The 27,630-nt window shown below is 38.6% G+C and overlaps 61 non-coding genes across 61 annotated transcripts; all 61 read left to right on the top strand.

Annotated features, from left to right (window-relative positions):
* The first annotated feature begins 113 nt into the window (after positions 1-113).
* On the top strand, positions 114-196 carry trnal-uag (transfer RNA leucine (anticodon UAG)). Its single transcript has one exon. It is a non-coding gene; the product is annotated as a tRNA-Leu (tRNA).
* A 572-nt stretch (positions 197-768) lies between these two features.
* Positions 769-851, top strand: trnal-uag (transfer RNA leucine (anticodon UAG)). Its single transcript has one exon. It is a non-coding gene; the product is annotated as a tRNA-Leu (tRNA).
* A 572-nt stretch (positions 852-1,423) lies between these two features.
* Positions 1,424-1,506, top strand: trnal-uag (transfer RNA leucine (anticodon UAG)). The gene has a single exon. It is a non-coding gene; the product is annotated as a tRNA-Leu (tRNA).
* A 311-nt stretch (positions 1,507-1,817) lies between these two features.
* trnal-uag (transfer RNA leucine (anticodon UAG)) lies at positions 1,818-1,900 on the top strand. Its single transcript has one exon. It is a non-coding gene; the product is annotated as a tRNA-Leu (tRNA).
* Positions 1,901-2,211: 311 nt separating this feature from the next.
* trnal-uag (transfer RNA leucine (anticodon UAG)) lies at positions 2,212-2,294 on the top strand. Its single transcript has one exon. It is a non-coding gene; the product is annotated as a tRNA-Leu (tRNA).
* A 308-nt stretch (positions 2,295-2,602) lies between these two features.
* trnal-uag (transfer RNA leucine (anticodon UAG)) lies at positions 2,603-2,685 on the top strand. The gene has a single exon. It is a non-coding gene; the product is annotated as a tRNA-Leu (tRNA).
* Positions 2,686-2,996: 311 nt separating this feature from the next.
* On the top strand, positions 2,997-3,079 carry trnal-uag (transfer RNA leucine (anticodon UAG)). Its single transcript has one exon. It is a non-coding gene; the product is annotated as a tRNA-Leu (tRNA).
* A 311-nt stretch (positions 3,080-3,390) lies between these two features.
* trnal-uag (transfer RNA leucine (anticodon UAG)) lies at positions 3,391-3,473 on the top strand. The gene has a single exon. It is a non-coding gene; the product is annotated as a tRNA-Leu (tRNA).
* A 308-nt stretch (positions 3,474-3,781) lies between these two features.
* On the top strand, positions 3,782-3,864 carry trnal-uag (transfer RNA leucine (anticodon UAG)). Its single transcript has one exon. It is a non-coding gene; the product is annotated as a tRNA-Leu (tRNA).
* A 702-nt stretch (positions 3,865-4,566) lies between these two features.
* On the top strand, positions 4,567-4,649 carry trnal-uag (transfer RNA leucine (anticodon UAG)). The gene has a single exon. It is a non-coding gene; the product is annotated as a tRNA-Leu (tRNA).
* Positions 4,650-4,960: 311 nt separating this feature from the next.
* On the top strand, positions 4,961-5,043 carry trnal-uag (transfer RNA leucine (anticodon UAG)). Its single transcript has one exon. It is a non-coding gene; the product is annotated as a tRNA-Leu (tRNA).
* A 308-nt stretch (positions 5,044-5,351) lies between these two features.
* Positions 5,352-5,434, top strand: trnal-uag (transfer RNA leucine (anticodon UAG)). Its single transcript has one exon. It is a non-coding gene; the product is annotated as a tRNA-Leu (tRNA).
* A 311-nt stretch (positions 5,435-5,745) lies between these two features.
* Positions 5,746-5,828, top strand: trnal-uag (transfer RNA leucine (anticodon UAG)). The gene has a single exon. It is a non-coding gene; the product is annotated as a tRNA-Leu (tRNA).
* Positions 5,829-6,136: 308 nt separating this feature from the next.
* Positions 6,137-6,219, top strand: trnal-uag (transfer RNA leucine (anticodon UAG)). Its single transcript has one exon. It is a non-coding gene; the product is annotated as a tRNA-Leu (tRNA).
* A 308-nt stretch (positions 6,220-6,527) lies between these two features.
* On the top strand, positions 6,528-6,610 carry trnal-uag (transfer RNA leucine (anticodon UAG)). Its single transcript has one exon. It is a non-coding gene; the product is annotated as a tRNA-Leu (tRNA).
* A 308-nt stretch (positions 6,611-6,918) lies between these two features.
* trnal-uag (transfer RNA leucine (anticodon UAG)) lies at positions 6,919-7,001 on the top strand. Its single transcript has one exon. It is a non-coding gene; the product is annotated as a tRNA-Leu (tRNA).
* A 308-nt stretch (positions 7,002-7,309) lies between these two features.
* Positions 7,310-7,392, top strand: trnal-uag (transfer RNA leucine (anticodon UAG)). The gene has a single exon. It is a non-coding gene; the product is annotated as a tRNA-Leu (tRNA).
* A 308-nt stretch (positions 7,393-7,700) lies between these two features.
* trnal-uag (transfer RNA leucine (anticodon UAG)) lies at positions 7,701-7,783 on the top strand. The gene has a single exon. It is a non-coding gene; the product is annotated as a tRNA-Leu (tRNA).
* A 308-nt stretch (positions 7,784-8,091) lies between these two features.
* On the top strand, positions 8,092-8,174 carry trnal-uag (transfer RNA leucine (anticodon UAG)). Its single transcript has one exon. It is a non-coding gene; the product is annotated as a tRNA-Leu (tRNA).
* Positions 8,175-8,485: 311 nt separating this feature from the next.
* trnal-uag (transfer RNA leucine (anticodon UAG)) lies at positions 8,486-8,568 on the top strand. The gene has a single exon. It is a non-coding gene; the product is annotated as a tRNA-Leu (tRNA).
* A 308-nt stretch (positions 8,569-8,876) lies between these two features.
* On the top strand, positions 8,877-8,959 carry trnal-uag (transfer RNA leucine (anticodon UAG)). Its single transcript has one exon. It is a non-coding gene; the product is annotated as a tRNA-Leu (tRNA).
* A 311-nt stretch (positions 8,960-9,270) lies between these two features.
* trnal-uag (transfer RNA leucine (anticodon UAG)) lies at positions 9,271-9,353 on the top strand. The gene has a single exon. It is a non-coding gene; the product is annotated as a tRNA-Leu (tRNA).
* A 308-nt stretch (positions 9,354-9,661) lies between these two features.
* Positions 9,662-9,744, top strand: trnal-uag (transfer RNA leucine (anticodon UAG)). Its single transcript has one exon. It is a non-coding gene; the product is annotated as a tRNA-Leu (tRNA).
* Positions 9,745-10,052: 308 nt separating this feature from the next.
* Positions 10,053-10,135, top strand: trnal-uag (transfer RNA leucine (anticodon UAG)). Its single transcript has one exon. It is a non-coding gene; the product is annotated as a tRNA-Leu (tRNA).
* Positions 10,136-10,443: 308 nt separating this feature from the next.
* Positions 10,444-10,526, top strand: trnal-uag (transfer RNA leucine (anticodon UAG)). Its single transcript has one exon. It is a non-coding gene; the product is annotated as a tRNA-Leu (tRNA).
* A 308-nt stretch (positions 10,527-10,834) lies between these two features.
* Positions 10,835-10,917, top strand: trnal-uag (transfer RNA leucine (anticodon UAG)). The gene has a single exon. It is a non-coding gene; the product is annotated as a tRNA-Leu (tRNA).
* Positions 10,918-11,225: 308 nt separating this feature from the next.
* On the top strand, positions 11,226-11,308 carry trnal-uag (transfer RNA leucine (anticodon UAG)). The gene has a single exon. It is a non-coding gene; the product is annotated as a tRNA-Leu (tRNA).
* Positions 11,309-12,240: 932 nt separating this feature from the next.
* Positions 12,241-12,323, top strand: trnal-uag (transfer RNA leucine (anticodon UAG)). The gene has a single exon. It is a non-coding gene; the product is annotated as a tRNA-Leu (tRNA).
* Positions 12,324-12,634: 311 nt separating this feature from the next.
* On the top strand, positions 12,635-12,717 carry trnal-uag (transfer RNA leucine (anticodon UAG)). The gene has a single exon. It is a non-coding gene; the product is annotated as a tRNA-Leu (tRNA).
* A 311-nt stretch (positions 12,718-13,028) lies between these two features.
* On the top strand, positions 13,029-13,111 carry trnal-uag (transfer RNA leucine (anticodon UAG)). The gene has a single exon. It is a non-coding gene; the product is annotated as a tRNA-Leu (tRNA).
* Positions 13,112-13,422: 311 nt separating this feature from the next.
* Positions 13,423-13,505, top strand: trnal-uag (transfer RNA leucine (anticodon UAG)). The gene has a single exon. It is a non-coding gene; the product is annotated as a tRNA-Leu (tRNA).
* A 308-nt stretch (positions 13,506-13,813) lies between these two features.
* On the top strand, positions 13,814-13,896 carry trnal-uag (transfer RNA leucine (anticodon UAG)). Its single transcript has one exon. It is a non-coding gene; the product is annotated as a tRNA-Leu (tRNA).
* A 311-nt stretch (positions 13,897-14,207) lies between these two features.
* On the top strand, positions 14,208-14,290 carry trnal-uag (transfer RNA leucine (anticodon UAG)). The gene has a single exon. It is a non-coding gene; the product is annotated as a tRNA-Leu (tRNA).
* Positions 14,291-14,598: 308 nt separating this feature from the next.
* Positions 14,599-14,681, top strand: trnal-uag (transfer RNA leucine (anticodon UAG)). Its single transcript has one exon. It is a non-coding gene; the product is annotated as a tRNA-Leu (tRNA).
* A 572-nt stretch (positions 14,682-15,253) lies between these two features.
* trnal-uag (transfer RNA leucine (anticodon UAG)) lies at positions 15,254-15,336 on the top strand. The gene has a single exon. It is a non-coding gene; the product is annotated as a tRNA-Leu (tRNA).
* Positions 15,337-15,647: 311 nt separating this feature from the next.
* On the top strand, positions 15,648-15,730 carry trnal-uag (transfer RNA leucine (anticodon UAG)). The gene has a single exon. It is a non-coding gene; the product is annotated as a tRNA-Leu (tRNA).
* A 311-nt stretch (positions 15,731-16,041) lies between these two features.
* On the top strand, positions 16,042-16,124 carry trnal-uag (transfer RNA leucine (anticodon UAG)). Its single transcript has one exon. It is a non-coding gene; the product is annotated as a tRNA-Leu (tRNA).
* A 535-nt stretch (positions 16,125-16,659) lies between these two features.
* trnal-uag (transfer RNA leucine (anticodon UAG)) lies at positions 16,660-16,742 on the top strand. Its single transcript has one exon. It is a non-coding gene; the product is annotated as a tRNA-Leu (tRNA).
* A 572-nt stretch (positions 16,743-17,314) lies between these two features.
* trnal-uag (transfer RNA leucine (anticodon UAG)) lies at positions 17,315-17,397 on the top strand. Its single transcript has one exon. It is a non-coding gene; the product is annotated as a tRNA-Leu (tRNA).
* Positions 17,398-17,708: 311 nt separating this feature from the next.
* On the top strand, positions 17,709-17,791 carry trnal-uag (transfer RNA leucine (anticodon UAG)). Its single transcript has one exon. It is a non-coding gene; the product is annotated as a tRNA-Leu (tRNA).
* A 311-nt stretch (positions 17,792-18,102) lies between these two features.
* Positions 18,103-18,185, top strand: trnal-uag (transfer RNA leucine (anticodon UAG)). The gene has a single exon. It is a non-coding gene; the product is annotated as a tRNA-Leu (tRNA).
* A 538-nt stretch (positions 18,186-18,723) lies between these two features.
* trnal-uag (transfer RNA leucine (anticodon UAG)) lies at positions 18,724-18,806 on the top strand. The gene has a single exon. It is a non-coding gene; the product is annotated as a tRNA-Leu (tRNA).
* Positions 18,807-19,160: 354 nt separating this feature from the next.
* On the top strand, positions 19,161-19,243 carry trnal-uag (transfer RNA leucine (anticodon UAG)). Its single transcript has one exon. It is a non-coding gene; the product is annotated as a tRNA-Leu (tRNA).
* Positions 19,244-19,554: 311 nt separating this feature from the next.
* On the top strand, positions 19,555-19,637 carry trnal-uag (transfer RNA leucine (anticodon UAG)). The gene has a single exon. It is a non-coding gene; the product is annotated as a tRNA-Leu (tRNA).
* A 533-nt stretch (positions 19,638-20,170) lies between these two features.
* trnal-uag (transfer RNA leucine (anticodon UAG)) lies at positions 20,171-20,253 on the top strand. Its single transcript has one exon. It is a non-coding gene; the product is annotated as a tRNA-Leu (tRNA).
* Positions 20,254-20,564: 311 nt separating this feature from the next.
* On the top strand, positions 20,565-20,647 carry trnal-uag (transfer RNA leucine (anticodon UAG)). Its single transcript has one exon. It is a non-coding gene; the product is annotated as a tRNA-Leu (tRNA).
* Positions 20,648-20,958: 311 nt separating this feature from the next.
* Positions 20,959-21,041, top strand: trnal-uag (transfer RNA leucine (anticodon UAG)). The gene has a single exon. It is a non-coding gene; the product is annotated as a tRNA-Leu (tRNA).
* Positions 21,042-21,352: 311 nt separating this feature from the next.
* Positions 21,353-21,435, top strand: trnal-uag (transfer RNA leucine (anticodon UAG)). The gene has a single exon. It is a non-coding gene; the product is annotated as a tRNA-Leu (tRNA).
* A 308-nt stretch (positions 21,436-21,743) lies between these two features.
* Positions 21,744-21,826, top strand: trnal-uag (transfer RNA leucine (anticodon UAG)). Its single transcript has one exon. It is a non-coding gene; the product is annotated as a tRNA-Leu (tRNA).
* Positions 21,827-22,137: 311 nt separating this feature from the next.
* trnal-uag (transfer RNA leucine (anticodon UAG)) lies at positions 22,138-22,220 on the top strand. Its single transcript has one exon. It is a non-coding gene; the product is annotated as a tRNA-Leu (tRNA).
* Positions 22,221-22,758: 538 nt separating this feature from the next.
* Positions 22,759-22,841, top strand: trnal-uag (transfer RNA leucine (anticodon UAG)). The gene has a single exon. It is a non-coding gene; the product is annotated as a tRNA-Leu (tRNA).
* Positions 22,842-23,152: 311 nt separating this feature from the next.
* On the top strand, positions 23,153-23,235 carry trnal-uag (transfer RNA leucine (anticodon UAG)). The gene has a single exon. It is a non-coding gene; the product is annotated as a tRNA-Leu (tRNA).
* Positions 23,236-23,773: 538 nt separating this feature from the next.
* trnal-uag (transfer RNA leucine (anticodon UAG)) lies at positions 23,774-23,856 on the top strand. Its single transcript has one exon. It is a non-coding gene; the product is annotated as a tRNA-Leu (tRNA).
* Positions 23,857-24,167: 311 nt separating this feature from the next.
* trnal-uag (transfer RNA leucine (anticodon UAG)) lies at positions 24,168-24,250 on the top strand. The gene has a single exon. It is a non-coding gene; the product is annotated as a tRNA-Leu (tRNA).
* Positions 24,251-24,561: 311 nt separating this feature from the next.
* On the top strand, positions 24,562-24,642 carry trnal-uag (transfer RNA leucine (anticodon UAG)). The gene has a single exon. It is a non-coding gene; the product is annotated as a tRNA-Leu (tRNA).
* A 702-nt stretch (positions 24,643-25,344) lies between these two features.
* trnal-uag (transfer RNA leucine (anticodon UAG)) lies at positions 25,345-25,427 on the top strand. Its single transcript has one exon. It is a non-coding gene; the product is annotated as a tRNA-Leu (tRNA).
* Positions 25,428-25,744: 317 nt separating this feature from the next.
* Positions 25,745-25,827, top strand: trnal-uag (transfer RNA leucine (anticodon UAG)). Its single transcript has one exon. It is a non-coding gene; the product is annotated as a tRNA-Leu (tRNA).
* A 311-nt stretch (positions 25,828-26,138) lies between these two features.
* On the top strand, positions 26,139-26,221 carry trnal-uag (transfer RNA leucine (anticodon UAG)). The gene has a single exon. It is a non-coding gene; the product is annotated as a tRNA-Leu (tRNA).
* A 317-nt stretch (positions 26,222-26,538) lies between these two features.
* On the top strand, positions 26,539-26,621 carry trnal-uag (transfer RNA leucine (anticodon UAG)). The gene has a single exon. It is a non-coding gene; the product is annotated as a tRNA-Leu (tRNA).
* A 317-nt stretch (positions 26,622-26,938) lies between these two features.
* On the top strand, positions 26,939-27,021 carry trnal-uag (transfer RNA leucine (anticodon UAG)). Its single transcript has one exon. It is a non-coding gene; the product is annotated as a tRNA-Leu (tRNA).
* Positions 27,022-27,332: 311 nt separating this feature from the next.
* On the top strand, positions 27,333-27,415 carry trnal-uag (transfer RNA leucine (anticodon UAG)). Its single transcript has one exon. It is a non-coding gene; the product is annotated as a tRNA-Leu (tRNA).
* Positions 27,416-27,630: the final 215 nt, after the last annotated feature.

Below are 27,630 nucleotides of genomic sequence, written 5' to 3'. Positions count from 1 at the left end.
CTGAGGTACTGCGTTCAGGTTCAAGAATTCACTTCAAAAGTGTGATGAACAACAAATGTCATCTGTGACAGCATGATATTTTTTATAATTTCCGCTATTTGACATATTTCTCAGTCAGGATGGCCGAGCGGTCTAAGGCGCTGCGTTTAGGCCGCAGTCTCCACTGGAGGCGTGGGTTCAAATCCCTCTTCTGACAGTCACTGGTGTTGTTCGTTGGCTGAGACATATGTAACATATGTCTCGCTGAATTGAAATACCGCAATGGTTTTTGTGTTAAAGAGTTGAAACATAAGATTCCATGTGTGATTAAGAGGCATATTTAATAAATGATAGCAAGATGTTTTTCATCATTTTAGATACTTTCAGTATTTTTAGGTCAGGATTGCAAAGCGGTCTGAGGTACTGCGTTCACTGGAGGCGTCCACTGGAGGCGTGGGTTCAAATCCCACTTCTGACAGTCACTGGTGTTGTTCGTTGGCTGAGACATATGTAACATATTTCTCTCTGAATTGAAATACCGCAATGGTTTTTGTGTTAAAGAGTTGAAACATAAGATTCCATGTGTGATTAAGAGGCATATTTAATAAATGATAGCAAGATGTTTTTCATCATTTTAGATACTTTCAGTATTTTTAGGTCAGGATTGCAAAGCGGTCTGAGGTACTGCGTTCAGGTTCAAGAATTCACTTCAAAAGTGTGATGAACAACAAATGTCATCTGTGACAGCATGATATTTTTTATAATTTCCGCTATTTGACATATTTCTCAGTCAGGATGGCCGAGCGGTCTAAGGCGCTGCGTTTAGGCCGCAGTCTCCACTGGAGGCGTGGGTTCAAATCCCACTTCTGACAGTCACTGGTGTTGTTCGTTGGCTGAGACATTAGTAACATATTTCTCGCTGAATTGAAATACCGCAATGGTTTTTGTGTTAAAGAGTTGAAACATAAGATTCCATGTGTGATTAAGAGGCATATTTAATAAATGATAGCAAGATGTTTTTCATCATTTTAGATACTTTCAGTATTTTTAGGTCAGGATTGCAAAGCGGTCTGAGGTACTGCGTTCACTGGAGGCGTCCACTGGAGGCGTGGGTTCAAATCCCACTTCTGACAGTCACTGGTGTTGTTCGTTGGCTGAGACATATGTAACATGTTTCTCTCTGAATTGAAATACCGCAATGGTTTTTGTGTTAAAGAGTTGAAACATAAGATTCCATGTGTGATTAAGAGGCATATTTAATAAATGATAGCAAGATGTTTTTCATCATTTTAGATACTTTCAGTATTTTTAGGTCAGGATTGCAAAGCGGTCTGAGGTACTGCGTTCAGGTTCAAGAATTCACTTCAAAAGTGTGATGAACAACAAATGTCATCTGTGACAGCATGATATTTTTTATAATTTCCGCTATTTGACATATTTCTCAGTCAGGATGGCCGAGCGGTCTAAGGCGCTGCGTTTAGGCCGCAGTCTCCACTGGAGGCGTGGGTTCAAATCCCACTTCTGACAGTCACTGGTGTTGTTCGTTGGCTGAGACATATGTAACATATTTCTCGCTGAATTGAAATACAGCTATGGTTTTTGTGTTAAAGAGTTGAAATATAATATTCCATGTGTGATTAAGAGGCATATTTAATAAATGATAGCAAGATGTTTTTCATCATTTTAGATACTTTCAGTATTTTTAGGTCAGGATTGCAAAGCAGTCTGAGGTACTGCGTTCAGGTTCAAGAATTCACTTCAAAAGTGTGATGAACAAAAACAGTCATCTGTGACAGCATGATATTTTTTACAATTTCCACTATTTGACATATTTCTCAGTCAGGATGGCCGAGCGGTCTAAGGCGCTGCGTTTAGGCCGCAGTCTCCACTGGAGGCGTGGGTTCAAATCCCACTTCTGACAGTCACTGGTGTTGTTCGTTGGCTGAGACATATGTAACATATTTCTCTCTGAATTGAAATACCGCAACGGTGTTTGTGTTAAAGAGTTGAAATATAATATTCCATGTGTGATTAAGAGGCATATTTAATAAATGATAGCAAGATTTTTTTCAGCATTTTAGATACTTTCAGTATTTTTAGGTCAGGATTGCAAAGCGGTCTGAGGTACTGCGTTCAGGTTCAAGAATTCACTTCAAAAGTGTGATGAACAACAAATGTCATCTGTGACAGCATAATATTTTTTATAATTTCCACTACTTGACATATTTCTCAGTCAGGATGGCCGAGCGGTCTAAGGCGCTGCGTTTAGGCCGCAGTCTCCACTGGAGGCGTGGGTTCAAATCACATTTCTGACAGTCACTGGTGTTGTTCGTTGGCTGAGACATATGTAAGATATTTCTCGCTGAATTGAAATACCGAAACGGTGTTTGTGTTAAAGAGTTGAAACATAATATTCCATGTGTTATTTAGAGGCATATTTAATAAATGATAGCAAGATGTTTTTCAGCATTTTAGATACTTTCAGTATTTTTAGGTCAGGATTGCAAAGCGGTCTGAGGTACTGCGTTCAGGTTCAAGAATTCACTTCAAAAGTGTGATGAACAAATGTCATCTGTGACAGCATGATATTTTTTATAATTTCCACTATTTGACATATTTCTCAGTCAGGATGGCCGAGCGGTCTAAGGCGCTGCGTTTAGGCCGCAGTCTCCACTGGAGGCATGGGTTCAAATCCCATTTCTGACAGTCACTGGTGTTGTTCGTTGGCTGAGACATATGTAAGATATTTCTCGCTGAATTGAAATACCGCAACGGTGTTTGTGTTAAAGAGTTGAAACATAATATTCCATGTGTTATTTAGAGGCATATTTAATAAATGATAGCAAGATGTTTTTCATCATTTTAGATACTTTCAGTATTTTTAGGTCAGGATTGCAAAGCGGTCTGAGGTACTGCGTTCAGGTTCAAGAATTCACTTCAAAAGTGTGATGAACAACAAATGTCATCTGTGACAGCATGATATTTTTTATAATTTCCACTATTTGACATATTTCTCAGTCAGGATGGCCGAGCGGTCTAAGGCGCTGCGTTTAGGCCGCAGTCTCCACTGGAGGCGTGGGTTCAAATCCCATTTCTGACAGTCACTGGTGTTGTTCGTTGGCTGAGACATATGTAAGATATTTCTCTCTGAATTGAAATACCGAAACGGTGTTTGTGTTAAAGAGTTGAAACATAATATTCCATGTGTTATTTAGAGGCATATTTAATAAATGATAGCAAGATGTTTTTCATCATTTTAGATACTTTCAGTATTTTTAGGTCAGGATTGCAAAGCGGTCTGAGGTACTGCGTTCAGGTTCAAGAATTCACTTCAAAAGTGTGATGAACAACAAATGTCATCTGTGACAGCATGATATTTTTTATAATTTCCACTATTTGACATATTTCTCAGTCAGGATGGCCGAGCGGTCTAAGGCGCTGCGTTTAGGCCGCAGTCTCCACTGGAGGCGTGGGTTCAAATCCCATTTCTGACAGTCACTGGTGTTGTTCGTTGGCTGAGACATATGTAAGATATTTCTCTCTGAATTGAAATACCGAAACGGTGTTTGTGTTAAAGAGTTGAAACATAATATTCCATGTGTTATTTAGAGGCATATTTAATAAATGATAGCAAGATGTTTTTCATCATTTTAGATACTTTCAGTATTTTTAGGTCAGGATTGCAAAGCGGTCTGAGGTACTGCGTTCAGGTTCAAGAATTCACTTCAAAAGTGTGATGAACAAATGTCATCTGTGACAGCATGATATTTTTTATAATTTCCACTATTTGACATATTTCTCAGTCAGGATGGCCGAGCGGTCTAAGGCGCTGCGTTTAGGCCGCAGTCTCCACTGGAGGCGTGGGTTCAAATCCCATTTCTGACAGTCACTGGTGTTGTTCGTTGGCTGAGACATATGTAAGATATTTCTCGCTGAATTGAAATACCGCAACGGTGTTTGTGTTAAAGAGTTGAAACATAATATTCCATGTGTTATTTAGAGGCATATTTAATAAATGATAGCAAGATGTTTTTCATCATTTTAGATACTTTCAGTATTTTTAGGTCAGGATTGCAAAGCGGTCTGAGGTACTGCGTTCAGGTTCAAGAATTCACTTCAAAAGTGTGATGAACAAATGTCATCTGTGACAGCATGATATTTTTTATAATTTCCACTATTTGACATATTTCTCAGTCAGGATGGCCGAGCGGTCTAAGGCGCTGCGTTTAGGCCGCAGTCTCCACTGGAGGCGTGGGTTCAAATCGGATTTCTGACAGTCACTGGTGTTGTTCGTTGGCTGAGACATATGTAACATATTTCTCGCTGAATTGAAATACAGCTATGGTTTTTGTGTTAAAGAGTTGAAATATAATATTCCATGTGTGATTAAGAGGCATATTTAATAAATGATAGCAAGATGTTTTTCATCATTTTAGATACTTTCAGTATTTTTAGGTCAGGATTGCAAAGCAGTCTGAGGTACTGCGTTCAGGTTCAAGAATTCACTTCAAAAGTGTGATGAACATCAACAGTCATCTGTGACAGCATGATATTTTTTACAATTTCCACTATTTGACATATTTCTCAGTCAGGATGGCCGAGCGGTCTAAGGCGCTGCGTTTAGGCCGCAGTCTCCACTGGAGGCGTGGGTTCAAATCCCACTTCTGACAGTCACTGGTGTTGTTCGTTGGCTGAGACATATGTAACATATTTCTCTCTGAATTGAAATACCGCAACGGTGTTTGTGTTAAAGAGTTGAAATATAATATTCCATGTGTGATTAAGAGGCATATTTAATAAATGATAGCAAGATTTTTTTCAGCATTTTAGATACTTTCAGTATTTTTAGGTCAGGATTGCAAAGCGGTCTGAGGTACTGCGTTCAGGTTCAAGAATTCACTTCAAAAGTGTGATGAACAACAAATGTCATCTGTGACAGCATAATATTTTTTATAATTTCCACTACTTGACATATTTCTCAGTCAGGATGGCCGAGCGGTCTAAGGCGCTGCGTTTAGGCCGCAGTCTCCACTGGAGGCGTGGGTTCAAATCACATTTCTGACAGTCACTGGTGTTGTTCGTTGGCTGAGACATATGTAAGATATTTCTCGCTGAATTGAAATACCGAAACGGTGTTTGTGTTAAAGAGTTGAAACATAATATTCCATGTGTTATTTAGAGGCATATTTAATAAATGATAGCAAGATGTTTTTCATCATTTTAGATACTTTCAGTATTTTTAGGTCAGGATTGCAAAGCGGTCTGAGGTACTGCGTTCAGGTTCAAGAATTCACTTCAAAAGTGTGATGAACAAATGTCATCTGTGACAGCATGATATTTTTTATAATTTCCACTATTTGACATATTTCTCAGTCAGGATGGCCGAGCGGTCTAAGGCGCTGCGTTTAGGCCGCAGTCTCCACTGGAGGCATGGGTTCAAATCCCATTTCTGACAGTCACTGGTGTTGTTCGTTGGCTGAGACATATGTAAGATATTTCTCGCTGAATTGAAATACCGCAACGGTGTTTGTGTTAAAGAGTTGAAACATAATATTCCATGTGTTATTTAGAGGCATATTTAATAAATGATAGCAAGATGTTTTTCATCATTTTAGATACTTTCAGTATTTTTAGGTCAGGATTGCAAAGCGGTCTGAGGTACTGCGTTCAGGTTCAAGAATTCACTTCAAAAGTGTGATGAACAACAAATGTCATCTGTGACAGCATGATATTTTTTATAATTCCCACTATTTGACATATTTCTCAGTCAGGATGGCCGAGCGGTCTAAGGCGCTGCGTTTAGGCCGCAGTCTCCACTGGAGGCGTGGGTTCAAATCCCATTTCTGACAGTCACTGGTGTTGTTCGTTGGCTGAGACATATGTAAGATATTTCTCTCTGAATTGAAATACCGAAACGGTGTTTGTGTTAAAGAGTTGAAACATAATATTCCATGTGTTATTTAGAGGCATATTTAATAAATGATAGCAAGATGTTTTTCAGCATTTTAGATACTTTCAGTATTTTTAGGTCAGGATTGCAAAGCGGTCTGAGGTACTGCGTTCAGGTTCAAGAATTCACTTCAAAAGTGTGATGAACAAATGTCATCTGTGACAGCATGATATTTTTTATAATTTCCACTATTTGACATATTTCTCAGTCAGGATGGCCGAGCGGTCTAAGGCGCTGCGTTTAGGCCGCAGTCTCCACTGGAGGCGTGGGTTCAAATCCCATTTCTGACAGTCACTGGTGTTGTTCGTTGGCTGAGACATATGTAAGATATTTCTCGCTGAATTGAAATACCGCAACGGTGTTTGTGTTAAAGAGTTGAAACATAATATTCCATGTGTTATTTAGAGGCATATTTAATAAATGATAGCAAGATGTTTTTCATCATTTTAGATACTTTCAGTATTTTTAGGTCAGGATTGCAAAGCGGTCTGAGGTACTGCGTTCAGGTTCAAGAATTCACTTCAAAAGTGTGATGAACAAATGTCATCTGTGACAGCATGATATTTTTTATAATTTCCACTATTTGACATATTTCTCAGTCAGGATGGCCGAGCGGTCTAAGGCGCTGCGTTTAGGCCGCAGTCTCCACTGGAGGCGTGGGTTCAAATCCCATTTCTGACAGTCACTGGTGTTGTTCGTTGGCTGAGACATATGTAAGATATTTCTCGCTGAATTGAAATACCGCAACGGTGTTTGTGTTAAAGAGTTGAAACATAATATTCCATGTGTTATTTAGAGGCATATTTAATAAATGATAGCAAGATGTTTTTCATCATTTTAGATACTTTCAGTATTTTTAGGTCAGGATTGCAAAGCGGTCTGAGGTACTGCGTTCAGGTTCAAGAATTCACTTCAAAAGTGTGATGAACAAATGTCATCTGTGACAGCATGATATTTTTTATAATTTCCACTACTTGACATATTTCTCAGTCAGGATGGCCGAGCGGTCTAAGGCGCTGCGTTTAGGCCGCAGTCTCCACTGGAGGCGTGGGTTCAAATCACATTTCTGACAGTCACTGGTGTTGTTCGTTGGCTGAGACATATGTAAGATATTTCTCGCTGAATTGAAATACCGAAACGGTGTTTGTGTTAAAGAGTTGAAACATAATATTCCATGTGTTATTTAGAGGCATATTTAATAAATGATAGCAAGATGTTTTTCAGCATTTTAGATACTTTCAGTATTTTTAGGTCAGGATTGCAAAGCGGTCTGAGGTACTGCGTTCAGGTTCAAGAATTCACTTCAAAAGTGTGATGAACAAATGTCATCTGTGACAGCATGATATTTTTTATAATTTCCACTATTTGACATATTTCTCAGTCAGGATGGCCGAGCGGTCTAAGGCGCTGCGTTTAGGCCGCAGTCTCCACTGGAGGCATGGGTTCAAATCCCATTTCTGACAGTCACTGGTGTTGTTCGTTGGCTGAGACATATGTAAGATATTTCTCGCTGAATTGAAATACCGCAACGGTGTTTGTGTTAAAGAGTTGAAACATAATATTCCATGTGTTATTTAGAGGCATATTTAATAAATGATAGCAAGATGTTTTTCAGCATTTTAGATACTTTCAGTATTTTTAGGTCAGGATTGCAAAGCGGTCTGAGGTACTGCGTTCAGGTTCAAGAATTCACTTCAAAAGTGTGATGAACAAATGTCATCTGTGACAGCATGATATTTTTTATAATTTCCACTATTTGACATATTTCTCAGTCAGGATGGCCGAGCGGTCTAAGGCGCTGCGTTTAGGCCGCAGTCTCCACTGGAGGCGTGGGTTCAAATCCCATTTCTGACAGTCACTGGTGTTGTTCGTTGGCTGAGACATATGTAAGATATTTCTCGCTGAATTGAAATACCGCAACGGTGTTTGTGTTAAAGAGTTGAAACATAATATTCCATGTGTTATTTAGAGGCATATTTAATAAATGATAGCAAGATGTTTTTCATCATTTTAGATACTTTCAGTATTTTTAGGTCAGGATTGCAAAGCGGTCTGAGGTACTGCGTTCAGGTTCAAGAATTCACTTCAAAAGTGTGATGAACAAATGTCATCTGTGACAGCATGATATTTTTTATAATTTCCACTATTTGACATATTTCTCAGTCAGGATGGCCGAGCGGTCTAAGGCGCTGCGTTTAGGCCGCAGTCTCCACTGGAGGCGTGGGTTCAAATCCCATTTCTGACAGTCACTGGTGTTGTTCGTTGGCTGAGACATATGTAAGATATTTCTCGCTGAATTGAAATACCGCAACGGTGTTTGTGTTAAAGAGTTGAAACATAATATTCCATGTGTTATTTAGAGGCATATTTAATAAATGATAGCAAGATGTTTTTCATCATTTTAGATACTTTCAGTATTTTTAGGTCAGGATTGCAAAGCGGTCTGAGGTACTGCGTTCAGGTTCAAGAATTCACTTCAAAAGTGTGATGAACAACAAATGTCATCTGTGACAGCATAATATTTTTTATAATTTCCACTACTTGACATATTTCTCAGTCAGGATGGCCGAGCGGTCTAAGGCGCTGCGTTTAGGCCGCAGTCTCCACTGGAGGCGTGGGTTCAAATCACATTTCTGACAGTCACTGGTGTTGTTCGTTGGCTGAGACATATGTAAGATATTTCTCGCTGAATTGAAATACCGAAACGGTGTTTGTGTTAAAGAGTTGAAACATAATATTCCATGTGTTATTTAGAGGCATATTTAATAAATGATAGCAAGATGTTTTTCAGCATTTTAGATACTTTCAGTATTTTTAGGTCAGGATTGCAAAGCGGTCTGAGGTACTGCGTTCAGGTTCAAGAATTCACTTCAAAAGTGTGATGAACAAATGTCATCTGTGACAGCATGATATTTTTTATAATTTCCACTATTTGACATATTTCTCAGTCAGGATGGCCGAGCGGTCTAAGGCGCTGCGTTTAGGCCGCAGTCTCCACTGGAGGCATGGGTTCAAATCCCATTTCTGACAGTCACTGGTGTTGTTCGTTGGCTGAGACATATGTAAGATATTTCTCGCTGAATTGAAATACCGCAACGGTGTTTGTGTTAAAGAGTTGAAACATAATATTCCATGTGTTATTTAGAGGCATATTTAATAAATGATAGCAAGATGTTTTTCATCATTTTAGATACTTTCAGTATTTTTAGGTCAGGATTGCAAAGCGGTCTGAGGTACTGCGTTCAGGTTCAAGAATTCACTTCAAAAGTGTGATGAACAACAAATGTCATCTGTGACAGCATGATATTTTTTATAATTTCCACTATTTGACATATTTCTCAGTCAGGATGGCCGAGCGGTCTAAGGCGCTGCGTTTAGGCCGCAGTCTCCACTGGAGGCGTGGGTTCAAATCCCATTTCTGACAGTCACTGGTGTTGTTCGTTGGCTGAGACATATGTAAGATATTTCTCTCTGAATTGAAATACCGAAACGGTGTTTGTGTTAAAGAGTTGAAACATAATATTCCATGTGTTATTTAGAGGCATATTTAATAAATGATAGCAAGATGTTTTTCAGCATTTTAGATACTTTCAGTATTTTTAGGTCAGGATTGCAAAGCGGTCTGAGGTACTGCGTTCAGGTTCAAGAATTCACTTCAAAAGTGTGATGAACAAATGTCATCTGTGACAGCATGATATTTTTTATAATTTCCACTATTTTACATATTTCTCAGTCAGGATGGCCGAGCGGTCTAAGGCGCTGCGTTTAGGCCGCAGTCTCCACTGGAGGCGTGGGTTCAAATCCCATTTCTGACAGTCACTGGTGTTGTTCGTTGGCTGAGACATATGTAAGATATTTCTCGCTGAATTGAAATACCGAAACGGTGTTTGTGTTAAAGAGTTGAAACATAATATTCCATGTGTTATTTAGAGGCATATTTAATAAATGATAGCAAGATGTTTTTCAGCATTTTAGATACTTTCAGTATTTTTAGGTCAGGATTGCAAAGCGGTCTGAGGTACTGCGTTCAGGTTCAAGAATTCACTTCAAAAGTGTGATGAACAAATGTCATCTGTGACAGCATGATATTTTTTATAATTTCCACTATTTGACATATTTCTCAGTCAGGATGGCCGAGCGGTCTAAGGCGCTGCGTTTAGGCCGCAGTCTCCACTGGAGGCGTGGGTTCAAATCCCATTTCTGACAGTCACTGGTGTTGTTCGTTGGCTGAGACATATGTAAGATATTTCTCGCTGAATTGAAATACCGCAACGGTGTTTGTGTTAAAGAGTTGAAACATAATATTCCATGTGTTATTTAGAGGCATATTTAATAAATGATAGCAAGATGTTTTTCATCATTTTAGATACTTTCAGTATTTTTAGGTCAGGATTGCAAAGCGGTCTGAGGTACTGCGTTCAGGTTCAAGAATTCACTTCAAAAGTGTGATGAACAAATGTCATCTGTGACAGCATGATATTTTTTATAATTTCTACTATTTGACATATTTCTCAGTCAGGATGGCCGAGCGGTCTAAGGCGCTGCGTTTAGGCCGCAGTCTCCACTGGAGGCGTGGGTTCAAATCCCATTTCTGACAGTCACTGGTGTTGTTCGTTGGCTGAGACATATGTAAGATATTTCTCTCTGAATTGAAATACCGAAACGGTGTTTGTGTTAAAGAGTTGAAACATAATATTCCATGTGTTATTTAGAGGCATATTTAATAAATGATAGCAAGATGTTTTTCAGCATTTTAGATACTTTCAGTATTTTTAGGTCAGGATTGCAAAGCGGTCTGAGGTACTGCGTTCAGGTTCAAGAATTCACTTCAAAAGTGTGATGAACAAATGTCATCTGTGACAGCATGATATTTTTTATAATTTCCACTATTTTACATATTTCTCAGTCAGGATGGCCGAGCGGTCTAAGGCGCTGCGTTTAGGCCGCAGTCTCCACTGGAGGCGTGGGTTCAAATCCCATTTCTGACAGTCACTGGTGTTGTTCGTTGGCTGAGACATATGTAAGATATTTCTCGCTGAATTGAAATACCGCAACGGTGTTTGTGTTAAAGAGTTGAAACATAATATTCCATGTGTTATTTAGAGGCATATTTAATAAATGATAGCAAGATGTTTTTCATCATTTTAGATACTTTCAGTATTTTTAGGTCAGGATTGCAAAGCGGTCTGAGGTACTGCGTTCAGGTTCAAGAATTCACTTCAAAAGTGTGATGAACAAATGTCATCTGTGACAGCATGATATTTTTTATAATTTCTACTATTTGACATATTTCTCAGTCAGGATGGCCGAGCGGTCTAAGGCGCTGCGTTTAGGCCGCAGTCTCCACTGGAGGCGTGGGTTCAAATCCCATTTCTGACAGTCACTGGTGTTGTTCGTTGGCTGAGACATATGTAAGATATTTCTCGCTGAATTGAAATACCGCAACGGTGTTTGTGTTAAAGAGTTGAAACATAATATTCCATGTGTTATTTAGAGGCATATTTAATAAATGATAGCAAGATGTTTTTCATCATTTTAGATACTTTCAGTATTTTTAGGTCAGGATTGCAAAGCGGTCTGAGGTACTGCGTTCAGGTTCAAGAATTCACTTCAAAAGTGTGATGAACAACAAATGTCATCTGTGACAGCATGATATTTTTTATAATTTCCACTATTTGACATATTTCTCAGTCAGGATGGCCGAGCGGTCTAAGGCGCTGCGTTTAGGCCGCAGTCTCCACTGGAGGCGTGGGTTCAAATCGGATTTCTGACAGTCACTGGTGTTGTTCGTTGGCTGAGACATATGTAAGATATTTCTCTCTGAATTGAAATACCGAAACGGTGTTTGTGTTAAAGAGTTGAAACATAATATTCCATGTGTTATTTAGAGGCATATTTAATAAATGATAGCAAGATGTTTTTCAGCATTTTAGATACTTTCAGTATTTTTAGGTCAGGATTGCAAAGCGGTCTGAGGTACTGCGTTCAGGTTCAAGAATTCACTTCAAAAGTGTGATGAACAACAAACAACACTAACATATTTCTCTCTGAATTGAAATACCGCAATGGTTTTTGTGTTAAAGAGTTGAAACATAAGATTCCATGTGTGATTAAGAGGCATATTTAATAAATGATAGCAAGATGTTTTTCATCATTTTAGATACTTTCAGTATTTTTAGGTCAGGATTGCAAAGCGGTCTGAGGTACTGCGTTCAGGTTCAAGAATTCACTTCAAAAGTGTGATGAACAACAAATGTCATCTGTGACAGCATGATATTTTTTATAATTTCCGCTATTTGACATATTTCTCAGTCAGGATGGCCGAGCGGTCTAAGGCGCTGCGTTTAGGCCGCAGTCTCCACTGGAGGCGTGGGTTCAAATCCCACTTCTGACAGTCACTGGTGTTGTTCGTTGGCTGAGACATATGTAACATATTTCTCTCTGAATTGAAATACCGCAATGGTTTTTGTGTTAAAGAGTTGAAACATAAGATTCCATGTGTGATTAAGAGGCATATTTAATAAATGATAGCAAGATGTTTTTCATCATTTTAGATACTTTCAGTATTTTTAGGTCAGGATTGCAAAGCGGTCTGAGGTACTGCGTTCAGGTTCAAGAATTCCCTTCAAAAGTGTGATGAACAACAAATGTCATCTGTGACAGCATGATATTTTTTATAATTTCCGCTATTTGACATATTTCTCAGTCAGGATGGCCGAGCGGTCTAAGGCGCTGCGTTTAGGCCGCAGTCTCCACTGGAGGCGTGGGTTCAAATCCCACTTCTGACAGTCACTGGTGTTGTTCGTTGGCTGAGACATTTGTAACATATTTCTCGCTGAATTGAAATACAGCTATGGTTTTTGTGTTAAAGAGTTGAAATATAATATTCCATGTGTGATTAAGAGGCATATTTAATAAATGATAGCAAGATGTTTTTCACCATTTTAGATACTTTCAGTATTTTTAGGTCAGGATTGCAAAGCAGTCTGAGGTACTGCGTTCAGGTTCAAGAATTCACTTCAAAAGTGTGATGAACAACAACAGTCATCTGTGACAGCATGATATTTTTTACAATTTCCACTATTTGACATATTTCTCAGTCAGGATGGCCGAGCGGTCTAAGGCGCTGCGTTTAGGCCGCAGTCTCCACTGGAGGCGTGGGTTCAAATCCCACTTCTGACAGTCACTGGTGTTGTTCGTTGGCTGAGACATATGTAACATATTTCTCTCTGAATTGAAATACCGCAACGGTGTTTGTGTTAAAGAGTTGAAATATAATATTCCATGTGTGATTAAGAGGCATATTTAATAAATGATAGCAAGATTTTTTTCAGCATTTTAGATACTTTCAGTATTTTTAGGTCAGGATTGCAAAGCGGTCTGAGGTACTGCGTTCAGGTTCAAGAATTCACTTCAAAAGTGTGATGAACAACAAATGTCATCTGTGACAGCATAATATTTTTTATAATTTCCACTATTTGACATATTTCTCAGTCAGGATGGCCGAGCGGTCTAAGGCGCTGCGTTTAGGCCGCAGTCTCCACTGGAGGCGTGGGTTCAAATCCCATTTCTGACAGTCACTGGTGTTGTTCGTTGGCTGAGACATATGTAAGATATTTCTCTCTGAATTGAAATACCGAAACGGTGTTTGTGTTAAAGAGTTGAAACATAATATTCCATGTGTTATTTAGAGGCATATTTAATAAATGATAGCAAGATGTTTTTCAGCATTTTAGATACTTTCAGTATTTTTAGGTCAGGATTGCAAAGCGGTCTGAGGTACTGCGTTCAGGTTCAAGAATTTACTTCAAAAGTGTGATGAACAAATGTCATCTGTGACAGCATGATATTTTTTATAATTTCCACTATTTGACATATTTCTCAGTCAGGATGGCCGAGCGGTCTAAGGCGCTGCGTTTAGGCCGCAGTCTCCACTGGAGGCGTGGGTTCAAATCCCATTTCTGACAGTCACTGGTGTTGTTCGTTGGCTGAGACATATGTAAGATATTTCTCGCTGAATTGAAATACCGCAACGGTGTTTGTGTTAAAGAGTTGAAACATAATATTCCATGTGTTATTTAGAGGCATATTTAATAAATGATAGCAAGATGTTTTTCATCATTTTAGATACTTTCAGTATTTTTAGGTCAGGATTGCAAAGCGGTCTGAGGTACTGCGTTCAGGTTCAAGAATTCACTTCAAAAGTGTGATGAACAACAAATGTCATCTGTGACAGCATGATATTTTTTATAATTTCCACTATTTGACATATTTCTCAGTCAGGATGGCCGAGCGGTCTAAGGCGCTGCGTTTAGGCCGCAGTCTCCACTGGAGGCGTGGGTTCATATCCCATTTCTGACAGTCACTGGTGTTGTTCGTTGGCTGAGACATATGTAAGATATTTCTCTCTGAATTGAAATACCGAAACGGTGTTTGTGTTAAAGAGTTGAAACATAATATTCCATGTGTTATTTAGAGGCATATTTAATAAATGATAGCAAGATGTTTTTCAGCATTTTAGATACTTTCAGTATTTTTAGGTCAGGATTGCAAAGCGGTCTGAGGTACTGCGTTCAGGTTCAAGAATTCACTTCAAAAGTGTGATGAACAAATGTCATCTGTGACAGCATGATATTTTTTATAATTTCCACTATTTGACATATTTCTCAGTCAGGATGGCCGAGCGGTCTAAGGCGCTGCGTTTAGGCCGCAGTCTCCACTGGAGGCGTGGGTTCAAATCCCACTTCTGACAGTCACTGGTGTTGTTCGTTGGCTGAGACATATGTAAGATATTTCTCTCTGAATTGAAATACCGAAACGGTGTTTGTGTTAAAGAGTTGAAACATAAGATTCCATGTGTTATTTAGAGGCATATTTAATAAATGATAGCAAGATGTTTTTCATCATTTTAGATACTTTCAGTATTTTTAGGTCAGGATTGCAAAGCAGTCTGAGGTACTGCGTTCACTGGAGGCGTCCACTGGAGGCGTGGGTTCAAATCCCACTTCTGACAGTCACTGGTGTTGTTCGTTGGCTGAGACATATGTAACATATTTCTCTCTGAATTGAAATACCGCAATGGTTTTTGTGTTAAAGAGTTGAAACATAAGATTCCATGTGTGATTAAGAGGCATATTTAATAAATGATAGCAAGATGTTTTTCATCATTTTAGATACTTTCAGTATTTTTAGGTCAGCATTGCAAAGCGGTCTGAGGTACTGCGTTTAGGTTCAAGAATTCACTTCAAAAGTGTGATGAACAACAAATGTCATCTGTGACAGCATGATATTTTTTATAATTTCCGCTATTTGACATATTTCTCAGTCAGGATGGCCGAGCGGTCTAAGGCGCTGCGTTTAGGCCGCAGTCTCCACTGGAGGCGTGGGTTCAAATCCCATTTCTGACAGTCACTGGTGTTGTTCGTTGGCTGAGACATATGTAAGATATTTCTCGCTGAATTGAAATACCGCAACGGTGTTTGTGTTAAAGAGTTGAAACATAATATTCCATGTGTTATTTAGAGGCATATTTAATAAATGATAGCAAGATGTTTTTCATCATTTTAGATACTTTCAGTATTTTGAGGGCAGGATTGCAAAGCGGTCTGAGGTACTGCGTTCAGGTTCAAGAATTCACTTCAAAAGTGTGATGAACAACAAATGTCATCTGTGACAGCATGATATTTTTTATAATTTCCACTATTTGACATATTTCTCAGTCAGGATGGCCGAGCGGTCTAAGGCGCTGCGTTTAGGCCGCAGTCGCCACTGGAGGCGTGGGTTCAAATCCCATTTCTGACAGTCACTGGTGTTGTTCGTTGGCTGAGACATATGTAAGATATTTCTCTCTGAATTGAAATACCGAAACGGTGTTTGTGTTAAAGAGTTGAAACATAATATTCCATGTGTTATTTAGAGGCATATTTAATAAATGATAGCAAGATGTTTTTCATCATTTTAGATACTTTCAGTATTTTTAGGTCAGGATTGCAAAGCGGTCTGAGGTACTGCGTTCAGGTTCAAGAATTCACTTCAAAAGTGTGATGAACAACAAATGTCATCTGTGACAGCATGATATTTTTTATAATTTCCACTATTTGACATATTTCTCAGTCAGGATGGCCGAGCGGTCTAAGGCGCTGTGTTTAGGCCGCAGTCTCCACTGGAGGCGTGGGTTCAAATCCCACTTCTGACAGTCACTGGTGTTGTACGTTGGCTGAGACATATGTAAGATATTTCTCTCTGAATTGAAATACCGAAACGGTGTTTGTGTTAAAGAGTTGAAACATAATATTCCATGTGTTATTTAGAGGCATATTTAATAAATGATAACAAGATGTTTTTCATCATTTTAGATACTTTCAGTATTTTTAGGTCAGGATTGCAAAGCGGTCTGAGGTACTGCGTTCAGGTTCAAGAATTCACTTCAAAAGTGTGATGAACAACAAACAACACTAACATATTTCTCTCAGAATTGAAATACCGCAATGGTTTTTTTGTTAAAGAGTTGAAACATAAGATTCCATGTGTGATTAAGAGGCATATTTAATAAATGATAGCAAGATGTTTTTCATCATTTTAGATACTTTCAGTATTTTTAGGTCAGGATTGCAAAGCGGTCTGAGGTACTGCGTTCAGGTTCAAGAATTCACTTCAAAAGTGTGATGAACAAATGTCATCTGTGACAGCATGATATTTTTTATAATTTCCACTATTTGACATATTTCTCAGTCAGGATGGCCGAGCGGTCTAAGGCGCTGCGTTTAGGCCGCAGTCTCCACTGGAGGCGTGGGTTCATATCCCACTTCTGACAGTCACTGGTGTTGTTCGTTGGCTGAGACATATGTAAGATATTTCTCTCTGAATTGAAATACCGAAACGGTGTTTGTGTTAAAGAGTTGAAACATAAGATTCCATGTGTTATTTAGAGGCATATTTAATAAATGATAGCAAGATGTTTTTCATCATTTTAGATACTTTCAGTATTTTTAGGTCAGGATTGCAAAGCGGTCTGAGGTACTGCGTTCACTGGAGGCGTCCACTGGAGGCGTGGGTTCAAATCCCACTTCTGACAGTCACTGGTGTTGTTCGTTGGCTGAGACATATGTAACATATTTCTCTCTGAATTGAAATACCGCAATGGTTTTTGTGTTAAAGAGTTGAAACATAAGATTCCATGTGTGATTAAGAGGCATATTTAATAAATGATAGCAAGATGTTTTTCATCATTTTAGATACTTTCAGTATTTTTAGGTCAGCATTGCAAAGCGGTCTGAGGTACTGCGTTCAGGTTCAAGAATTCACTTCAAAAGTGTGATGAACAACAAATGTCATCTGTGACAGCATGATATTTTTTATAATTTCCGCTATTTGACATATTTCTCAGTCAGGATGGCCGAGCGGTCTAAGGCGCTGCGTTTAGGCCGCAGTCTCCACTGGAGGCGTGGGTTCAAATCCCATTTCTGACAGTCACTGGTGTTGTTCGTTGGCTGAGACATATGTAAGATATTTCTCGCTGAATTGAAATACCGCAACGGTGTTTGTGTTAAAGAGTTGAAACATAATATTCCATGTGTTATTTAGAGGCATATTTAATAAATGATAGCAAGATGTTTTTCATCATTTTAGATACTTTCAGTATTTTGAGGGCAGGATTGCAAAGCGGTCTGAGGTACTGCGTTCAGGTTCAAGAATTCACTTCAAAAGTGTGATGAACAACAAATGTCATCTGTGACAGCATGATATTTTTTATAATTTCCACTATTTGACATATTTCTCAGTCAGGATGGCCGAGCGGTCTAAGGCGCTGCGTTTAGGCCGCAGTCGCCACTGGAGGCGTGGGTTCAAATCCCATTTCTGACAGTCACTGGTGTTGTTCGTTGGCTGAGACATATGTAAGATATTTCTCTCTGAATTGAAATACCGAAACGGTGTTTGTGTTAAAGAGTTGAAACATAATATTCCATGTGTTATTTAGAGGCATATTTAATAAATGATAGCAAGATGTTTTTCAGCATTTTAGATACTTTCAGTATTTTTAGGTCAGGATTGCAAAGCGGTCTGAGGTACTGCGTTCAGGTTCAAGAATTCACTTCAAAAGTGTGATGAACAACAAATGTCATCTGTGACAGCATGATATTTTTTATAATTTCCACTATTTGACATATTTCTCAGTCAGGATGGCCGAGCGGTCTAAGGCGCTGTGTTTAGGCCGCAGTCTCCACTGGAGGCGTGGGTTCAAATCCCACTTCTGACAGTCACTGGTGTTGTTCGTTGGCTGAGACATATGTAAGATATTTCTCTCTGAATTGAAATACCGAAACGGTGTTTGTGTTAAAGAGTTGAAACATAATATTCCATGTGTTATTTAGAGGCATATTTAATAAATGATAACAAGATGTTTTTCATCATTTTAGATACTTTCAGTATTTTTAGGTCAGGATTGCAAAGCGGTCTGAGGTACTGCGTTCAGGTTCAAGAATTCACTTCAAAAGTGTGATGAACAACAAACAACACTAACATATTTCTCTCAGAATTGAAATACCGCAATGGTTTTTTTGTTAAAGAGTTGAAACATAAGATTCCATGTGTGATTAAGAGGCATATTTAATAAATGATAGCAAGATGTTTTTCATCATTTTAGATACTTTCAGTATTTTTAGGTCAGGATTGCAAAGCGGTCTGAGGTACTGCGTTCAGGTTCAAGAATTCACTTCAAAAGTGTGATGAACAACAAATGTCATCTGTGACAGCATGATATTTTTTATAATTTCCGCTATTTGACATATTTCTCAGTCAGGATGGCCGAGCGGTCTAAGGCGCTGCGTTTAGGCCGCAGTCTCCACTGGAGGCGTGGGTTCAAATCCCACTTCTGACAGTCACTGGTGTTGTTCGTTGGCTGAGACATTTGTAACATATTTCTCTCTGAATTGAAATACCGCAATGGTTTTTGTGTTAAAGAGTTGAAACATAAGATTCCATGTGTGATTAAGAGGCATATTTAATAAATGATAGCAAGATGTTTTTCATCATTTTGAAAGGCATATTTAATAAATGATAGCAAGATGTTTTTCAGCATTTTAGATACTTTCAGTATTTTTAGGTCAGGATTGCAAAGCGGTCTGAGGGACTGCGTTCAGGTTCAAGAATTCACTTCAAAAGTGTGATGAACAAATGTCATCTGTGACAGCATGATATTTTTTATAATTTCCACTATTTGACATATTTCTCAGTCAGGATGGCCGAGCGGTCTAAGGCGCTGCGTTTAGGCCGCAGTCTCCACTGGAGGCGTGGGTTCAAATCCCATTTCTGACAGTCACTGGTGTTGTTCGTTGGCTGAGACATATGTAACATATTTCTCGCTGAATTGAAATACCGCAACGGTGTTTGTGTTAAAGAGTTGAAACATAATATTCCATGTTTTATTTAGAGGCATATTTAATAAATGATAGCAAGATGTTTTTCATCATTTTAGATACTTTCAGTATTTTTAGGTCAGGATTGCAAAGCGGTCTGAGGTACTGCGTTCAGGTTCAAGAATTCACTTCAAAAGTGTGATGAACAACAAATGTCATCTGTGACAGCATGATATTTTTTATAATTTCCACTATTTGACATATTTCTCAGTCAGGATGGCCGAGCGGTCTAAGGCGCTGTGTTTAGGCCGCAGTCTCCACTGGAGGCGTGGGTTCAAATCCCACTTCTGACAGTCACTGGTGTTGTTCGTTGGCTGAGACATATGTAAGATATTTCTCTCTGAATTGAAATACCGAAACGGTGTTTGTGTTAAAGAGTTGAAACATAATATTCCATGTGTTATTTAGAGGCATATTTAATAAATGATAACAAGATGTTTTTCATCATTTTAGATACTTTCAGTATTTTTAGGTCAGCAAAGCGGTCTGAGGTACTGCGTTCAGGTTCAAGAATTCACTTCAAAAGTGTGATGAACAACAAACAACACTAACATATTTCTCTCAGAATTGAAATACCGCAATGGTTTTTTTGTTAAAGAGTTGAAACATAAGATTCCATGTGTGATTAAGAGGCATATTTAATAAATGATAGCAAGATGTTTTTCATCATTTTAGATACTTTCAGTATTTTTAGGTCAGGATTGCAAAGCGGTCTGAGGTACTGCGTTCAGGTTCAAGAATTCACTTCAAAAGTGTGATGAACAACAAATGTCATCTGTGACAGCATGATATTTTTTATAATTTCCGCTATTTGACATATTTCTCAGTCAGGATGGCCGAGCGGTCTAAGGCGCTGCGTTTAGGCCGCAGTCTCCACTGGAGGCGTGGGTTCAAATCCCACTTCTGACAGTCACTGGTGTTGTTCGTTGGCTGAGACATATGTAACATATTTCTCTCTGAATTGAAATACCGCAATGGTTTTTGTGTTAAAGAGTTGAAACATAAGATTCCATGTGTGATTAAGAGGCATATTTAATAAATGATAGCAAGATGTTTTTCATCATTTTAGATACTTTCAGTATTTTTAGGTCAGGATTGCAAAGCGGTCTGAGGTACTGCGTTCAGGTTCAAGAATTCACTTCAAAAGTGTGATGAACAACAAATGTCATCTGTGACAGCATGATATTTTTTATAATTTCCGCTATTTGACATATTTCTCAGTCAGGATGGCCGAGCGGTCTAAGGCGCTGCGTTTAGGCCGCAGTCTCCACTGGAGGCGTGGGTTCAAATCCCACTTCTGACAGTCACTGGTGTTGTTCGTTGGCTGAGACATATGTAACATATTTCTCGCTGAATTGAAATACAGCTATGGTTTTTGTGTTAAAGAGTTGAAATATAATATTCCATGTGTGATTAAGAGGCATATTTAATAAATGATAGCAAGATGTTTTTCATCATTTTAGATACTTTCAGTATTTTTAGGTCAGGATTGCAAAGCAGTCTGAGGTACTGCGTTCAGGTTCAAGAATTCACTTCAAAAGTGTGATGAACAACAACAGTCATCTGTGACAGCATGATATTTTTTACAATTTCCACTATTTGACATATTTCTCAGTCAGGATGGCCGAGCGGTCTAAGGCGCTGCGTTTAGGCCGCAGTCTCCACTGGAGGCGTGGGTTCAAATCCCACTTCTGACAGTCACTGGAGTTGTTCGTTGGCTGAGACATATGTAACATATTTCTCTCTGAATTGAAATACCGCAACGGTGTTTGTGTTAAAGAGTTGAAATATAATATTCCATGTGTGATTAAGAGGCATATTTAATAAATGATAGCAAGATTTTTTTCAGCATTTTAGATACTTTCAGTATTTTTAGGTCAGGATTGCAAAGCGGTCTGAGGTACTGCGTTCAGGTTCAAGAATTCACTTCAAAAGTGTGATGAACAACAAATGTCATCTGTGACAGCATAATATTTTTTATAATTTCCACTATTTGACATATTTCTCAGTCAGGATGGCCGAGCGGTCTAAGGCGCTGCGTTTAGGCCGCAGTCTCCACTGGAGGCGTGGGTTCAAATCCCATTTCTGACAGTCACTGGTGTTGTTCGTTGGCTGAGACATATGTAAGATATTTCTCTCTGAATTGAAATACCGAAACGGTGTTTGTGTTAAAGAGTTGAAACATAATATTCCATGTGTTATTTAGAGGCATATTTAATAAATGATAGCAAGATGTTTTTCAGCATTTTAGATACTTTCAGTATTTTTAGGTCAGGATTGCAAAGCGGTCTGAGGTACTGCGTTCAGGTTCAAGAATTCACTTCAAAAGTGTGATGAACAAATGTCATCTGTGACAGCATGATATTTTTTATAATTTCCACTATTTGACATATTTCTCAGTCAGGATGGCCGAGCGGTCTAAGGCGCTGCGTTTAGGCCGCAGTCTCCACTGGAGGCGTGGGTTCAAATCCCATTTCTGACAGTCACTGGTGTTGTTCGTTGGCTGAGACATATGTAAGATATTTCTCGCTGAATTGAAATACCGCAACGGTGTTTGTGTTAAAGAGTTGAAACATAACATTCCATGTGTTATTTAGAGGCATATTTAATAAATGATAGCAAGATGTTTTTCATCATTTTAGATACTTTCAGTATTTTTAGGTCAGGATTGCAAAGCGGTCTGAGGTACTGCGTTCAGGTTCAAGAATTCACTTCAAAAGTGTGATGAACAACAAATGTCATCTGTGACAGCATGATATTTTTTATAATTTCCACTATTTGACATATTTCTCAGTCAGGATGGCCGAGCGGTCTAAGGCGCTGCGTTTAGGCCGCAGTCTCCACTGGAGGCGTGGGTTCAAATCCCATTTCTGACAGTCACTGGTGTTGTTCGTTGGCTGAGACATATGTAAGATATTTCTCTCTGAATTGAAATACCGAAACGGTGTTTGTGTTAAAGAGTTGAAACATAATATTCCATGTGTTATTTAGAGGCATATTTAATAAATGATAGCAAGATGTTTTTCAGCATTTTAGATACTTTCAGTATTTTTAGGTCAGGATTGCAAAGCGGTCTGAGGTACTGCGTTCAGGTTCAAGAATTCACTTCAAAAGTGTGATGAACAACAAACAACACTAACATATTTCTCTCAGAATTGAAATACCGCAATGGTTTTTTTGTTAAAGAGTTGAAACATAAGATTCCATGTGTGATTAAGAGGCATATTTAATAAATGATAGCAAGATGTTTTTCATCATTTTAGATACTTTCAGTATTTTTAGGTCAGGATTGCAAAGCGGTCTGAGGTACTGCGTTCAGGTTCAAGAATTCACTTCAAAAGTGTGATGAACAACAAATGTCATCTGTGACAGCATGATATTTTTTATAATTTCCGCTATTTGACATATTTCTCAGTCAGGATGGCCGAGCGGTCTAAGGCGCTGCGTTTAGGCCGCAGTCTCCACTGGAGGCGTGGGTTCAAATCCCACTTCTGACAGTCACTGGTGTTGTTCGTTGGCTGAGACATATGTAACATATTTCTCGCTGAATTGAAATACAGCTATGGTTTTTGTGTTAAAGAGTTGAAATATAATATTCCATGTGTGATTAAGAGGCATATTTAATAAATGATAGCAAGATGTTTTTCATCATTTTAGATACTTTCAGTATTTTTAGGTCAGGATTGCAAAGCAGTCTGAGGTACTGCGTTCAGGTTCAAGAATTCACTTCAAAAGTGTGATGAACAACAACAGTCATCTGTGACAGCATGATATTTTTTACAATTTCCACTATTTGACATATTTCTCAGTCAGGATGGCCGAGCGGTCTAAGGCGCTGCGTTTAGGCCGCAGTCTCCACTGGAGGCGTGGGTTCAAATCCCACTTCTGACAGTCACTGGTGTTGTTCGTTGGCTGAGACATATGTAAGATATTTCTCTCTGAATTGAAATACCGCAACGGTGTTTGTGTTAAAGAGTTGAAACATAATATTCCATGTGTTATTTAGAGGCATATTTAATAAATGATAACAAGATGTTTTTCATCATTTTAGATACTTTCAGTATTTTTAGGTCAGGATTGCAAAGCGGTCTGAGGTACTGCGTTCAGGTTCAAGAATTCACTTCAAAAGTGTGATGAACAACAAACAACACTAACATATTTCTCTCAGAATTGAAATACCGCAATGGTTTTTTTGTTAAAGAGTTGAAACATAAGATTCCATGTGTGATTAAGAGGCATATTTAATAAATGATAGCAAGATGTTTTTCATCATTTTAGATACTTTCAGTATTTTTAGGTCAGGATTGCAAAGCGGTCTGAGGTACTGCGTTCAGGTTCAAGAATTCACTTCAAAAGTGTGATGAACAACAAATGTCATCTGTGACAGCATGATATGTTTTATAATTTCCGCTATTTGACATATTTCTCAGTCAGGATGGCCGAGCGGTCTAAGGCGCTGCGTTTAGGCCGCAGTCTCCACTGGAGGCGTGGGTTCAAATCCCACTTCTGACAGTCACTGGTGTTGTTCGTTGGCTGAGACATATGTAACATATTTCTCGCTGAATTGAAATACAGCTATGGTTTTTGTGTTAAAGAGTTGAAATATAATATTCCATGTGTGATTAAGAGGCATATTTAATAAATGATAGCAAGATGTTTTTCATCATTTTAGATACTTTCAGTATTTTTAGGTCAGGATTGCAAAGCAGTCTGAGGTACTGCGTTCAGGTTCAAGAATTCACTTCAAAAGTGTGATGAACAACAACAGTCATCTGTGACAGGATGATATTTTTTACAATTTCCACTATTTGACATATTTCTCAGTCAGGATGGCCGAGCGGTCTAAGGCGCTGCGTTTAGGCCGCAGTCTCCACTGGAGGCGTGGGTTCAAATCCCACTTCTGACAGTCACTGGTGTTGTTCGTTGGCTGAGACATATGTAACATATTTCTCTCTGAATTGAAATACTGCAATGGTTTTTGTGTTAAAGAGTTGAAACATAATATTCCATGTGTGATTAAGAGGCATATTTAATAAATGATAGCAAGATGTTTTTCAGCATTTTAGATACTTTCAGTATTTTTAGGTCAGCATTGCAAAGCGGTCTGAGGTACTGCGTTCAGGTTCAAGAATTCACTTCAAAAGTGTGATGAACAACAAATGTCATCTGTGACAGCATGATATTTTTTATAATTTCCACTACTTGACATATTTCTCAGTCAGGATGGCCGAGCGGTCTAAGGCGCTGCGTTTAGGCCGCAGTCTCCACTGGAGGCGGGTTCAAATCCCACTTCTGACAGTCACTGGTGTTGTTTGTTGGCTGAGACATATGTAAGATATTTCTCTCTGAATTGAAATACCGCAACAGTGTTTGTGTTAAAGAGTTGAAACATAATGTGTTATTTGGAGGCATATTTAATAAATGATAGCAAGATGTTTTTCATCATTTTAGATACTTTCAGTATTTTTAGGTCAGGATTGCAAAGCGGTCTGAGGTACTGCGTTCAGGTTCAAGAATTCACTTCAAAAGTGTGATGAACAACAAATGTCATCTGTGACAGCATGATATTTTTTATAATTTCCACTATTTGACATATTTCTCAGTCAGGATGGCCGAGCGGTCTAAGGCGCTGCGTTTAGGCCGCAGTCTCCACTGGTGGCGGGTTCAAATCCCACTTCTTACAGTCACTGGTGTTGTTTGTTGGCTGAGACATATGTAAGATATTTCTCTCTGAATTGAAATACCGCAACGGTGTTCGTGTTAAAGAGTTGAAACATAATATTCCATGTGTTATTTGGAGGCATATTTAATAAATGATAGCAAGATGTTTTTCAGCATTTTAGATACTTTCAGTATTTTTAGGTCAGGATTGCAAAGCGCTCTGAGGTGCTGCGTTCAGGTTTTCACTCAAGAATTCACTTCAAAAGTGTGATGAACAACAAATGTCATCTGTGACAGCATGATATTTTTTATAATTTCCACTATTTGACATATTTCTCAGTCAGGATGGCCGAGCGGTCTAAGGCGCTGCGTTTAGTCCGCAGTCTCCACTGGAGGCGTGGGTTCAAATCCCACTTCACACAGTCACTGGTGTTGTTCGTTGGCTGAGACATATGTAACATATTTCTCGCTGAATTGAAATACAGCTATGGTTTTTGTGTTAAAGAGTTGAAATATAATATTCCATGTGTGATTAAGAGGCATATTTAATAAATGATAGCAAGATGTTTTTCAGCATTTTAGATACTTTCAGTATTTTTAGGTCAGGATTGCAAAGCGCTCTGAGGTGCTGCGTTCAGGTTTTCACTCAAGAATTCACTTCAAAAGTGTGATGAACAACAAATGTCATCTGTGACAGCATGATATTTTTTATAATTTCCACTATTTGACATATTTCTCAGTCAGGATGGCCGAGCGGTCTAAGGCGCTGCGTTTAGGCCGCAGTCTCCACTGGAGGCGTGGGTTCAAATCCCACTTCTGACAGTCACTGGTGTTGTTTGTTGGCTGAGACATATGTAAAATATTTCACGCTGAATTGAAATACAGCTATGGTTTTTGTGTTAAAGAGTTGAAATATAATATTCCATGTGTGATTAAGAGGCATATTTAATAAATGATAGCAAGATGTTTTTCATCATTTTAGATACTTTCAGTATTTTTAGGTCAGGATTGCAAAGCGGTCTGAGGTACTGCGTTCAGGTTCAAGAATTCACTTCAAAAGTGTGATGAACAACAAATGTCATCTGTGACAGCATGATATTTTTTATAATTTCCACTATTTGACATATTTCTCAGTCAGGATGGCCGAGCGGTCTAAGGCGCTGCGTTTAGGCCGCAGTCTCTACTGGAGGCGTGGGTTCAAATCTCACTTCTGACAGTCACTGGTGTTGTTCGTTGGCTGAGACATATGTAACATATTTCTCTCTGAATTGAAATACAGCTATGATTTTTGTGTTAAAGAGTTGAAATATAATATTCCATGTGTGATTAAGAGGCATATTTAACAAATGATAGCAAGATGTTTTCCATCATTTTAGATACTTTCAGTATTTTTAGGTCAGGATTGCAAAGCGCTCTGAGGTGCTGCGTTCAGGTTTTCACTCAAGAATTCACTTCAAAAGTGTGATGAACAACAAATGTCATCTGTGACAGCATGATATTTTTTATAATTTCCACTATTTGACATATTTCTCAGTCAGGATGGCCGAGCGGTCTAAGGCGCTGCGTTTAGGCCGCAGTCTCCACTGGAGGCGTGGGTTCAAATCCCACTTCTGACAGTCACTGGTGTTGTTTGTTGGCTGAGACATATGTAAAATATTTCACGCTGAATTGAAATACAGCTATGGTTTTTGTGTTAAAGAGTTGAAATATAATATTCCATGTGTGATTAAGAGGCATATTTAATAAATGATAGCAAGATGTTTTTCATCATTTTAGAAACTTTCATTATTTTTAGGTCAGGATTGCAAAGCGCTCTGAGGTGCTGCGTTCAGGTTTTCACTCAAGAATTCACTTCAAAAGTGTGATGAACAACAAATGTCATCTGTGACAGCATGATATTTTTTATAATTTCCACTATTTGACATATTTCTCAGTCAGGATGGCCGAGCGGTCTAAGGCGCTGCGTTTAGGCCGCAGTCTCCACTGGAGGCATGGGTTCAAATCCCACTTCTGACAGTCACTGGTGTTGTTCGTTGGCTGAGACATATGTAACATATTTCTCGCTGAATTGAAATACAGCAATGGTTTTTGTGTTAAAGAGTTGAAATATAATATTCCATGTGTGATTAAGAGGCATATTTAATAAATGATAGCAAGATGTTTTTCATCATTTTAGATACTTTCAGTATTTTTAGGTCAGGATTGCAAAGCGGTCTGAGGTACTGCGTTCAGGTTCAAGAATTCACTTCAAAAGTGTGATGAACAACAAATGTCATCTGTGACAGCATGATATTTTTTATAATTTCCACTATTTGACATATTTCTCAGTCAGGATGGCCGAGCGGTCTAAGGCGCTGCGTTTAGGCCGCAGTCTCCACTGGAGGCATGGGTTCAAATCCCACTTCTGACAGTCACTGGTGTTGTTCGTTGGCTGAGACATATGTAACATATTTCTCGCTGAATTGAAATACAGCTATGGTTTTTGTGTTAAAGAGTTGAAATATAATATTCCATGTGTGATTAAGAGGCATATTTAATAAATGATAGCAAGATGTTTTTCATCATTTTAGATACTTTCAGTATTTTTAGGTCAGGATTGCAAAGCGGTCTGAGGTACTGCGTTCA

Source organism: Gasterosteus aculeatus, chromosome 13 (genome assembly GCF_964276395.1).
Source record: "Gasterosteus aculeatus chromosome 13, fGasAcu3.hap1.1, whole genome shotgun sequence".
Lineage (NCBI taxonomy): Eukaryota > Metazoa > Chordata > Actinopteri > Perciformes > Gasterosteidae > Gasterosteus > Gasterosteus aculeatus.
This window is presented reverse-complemented; position numbering and strand designations above follow the sequence as displayed.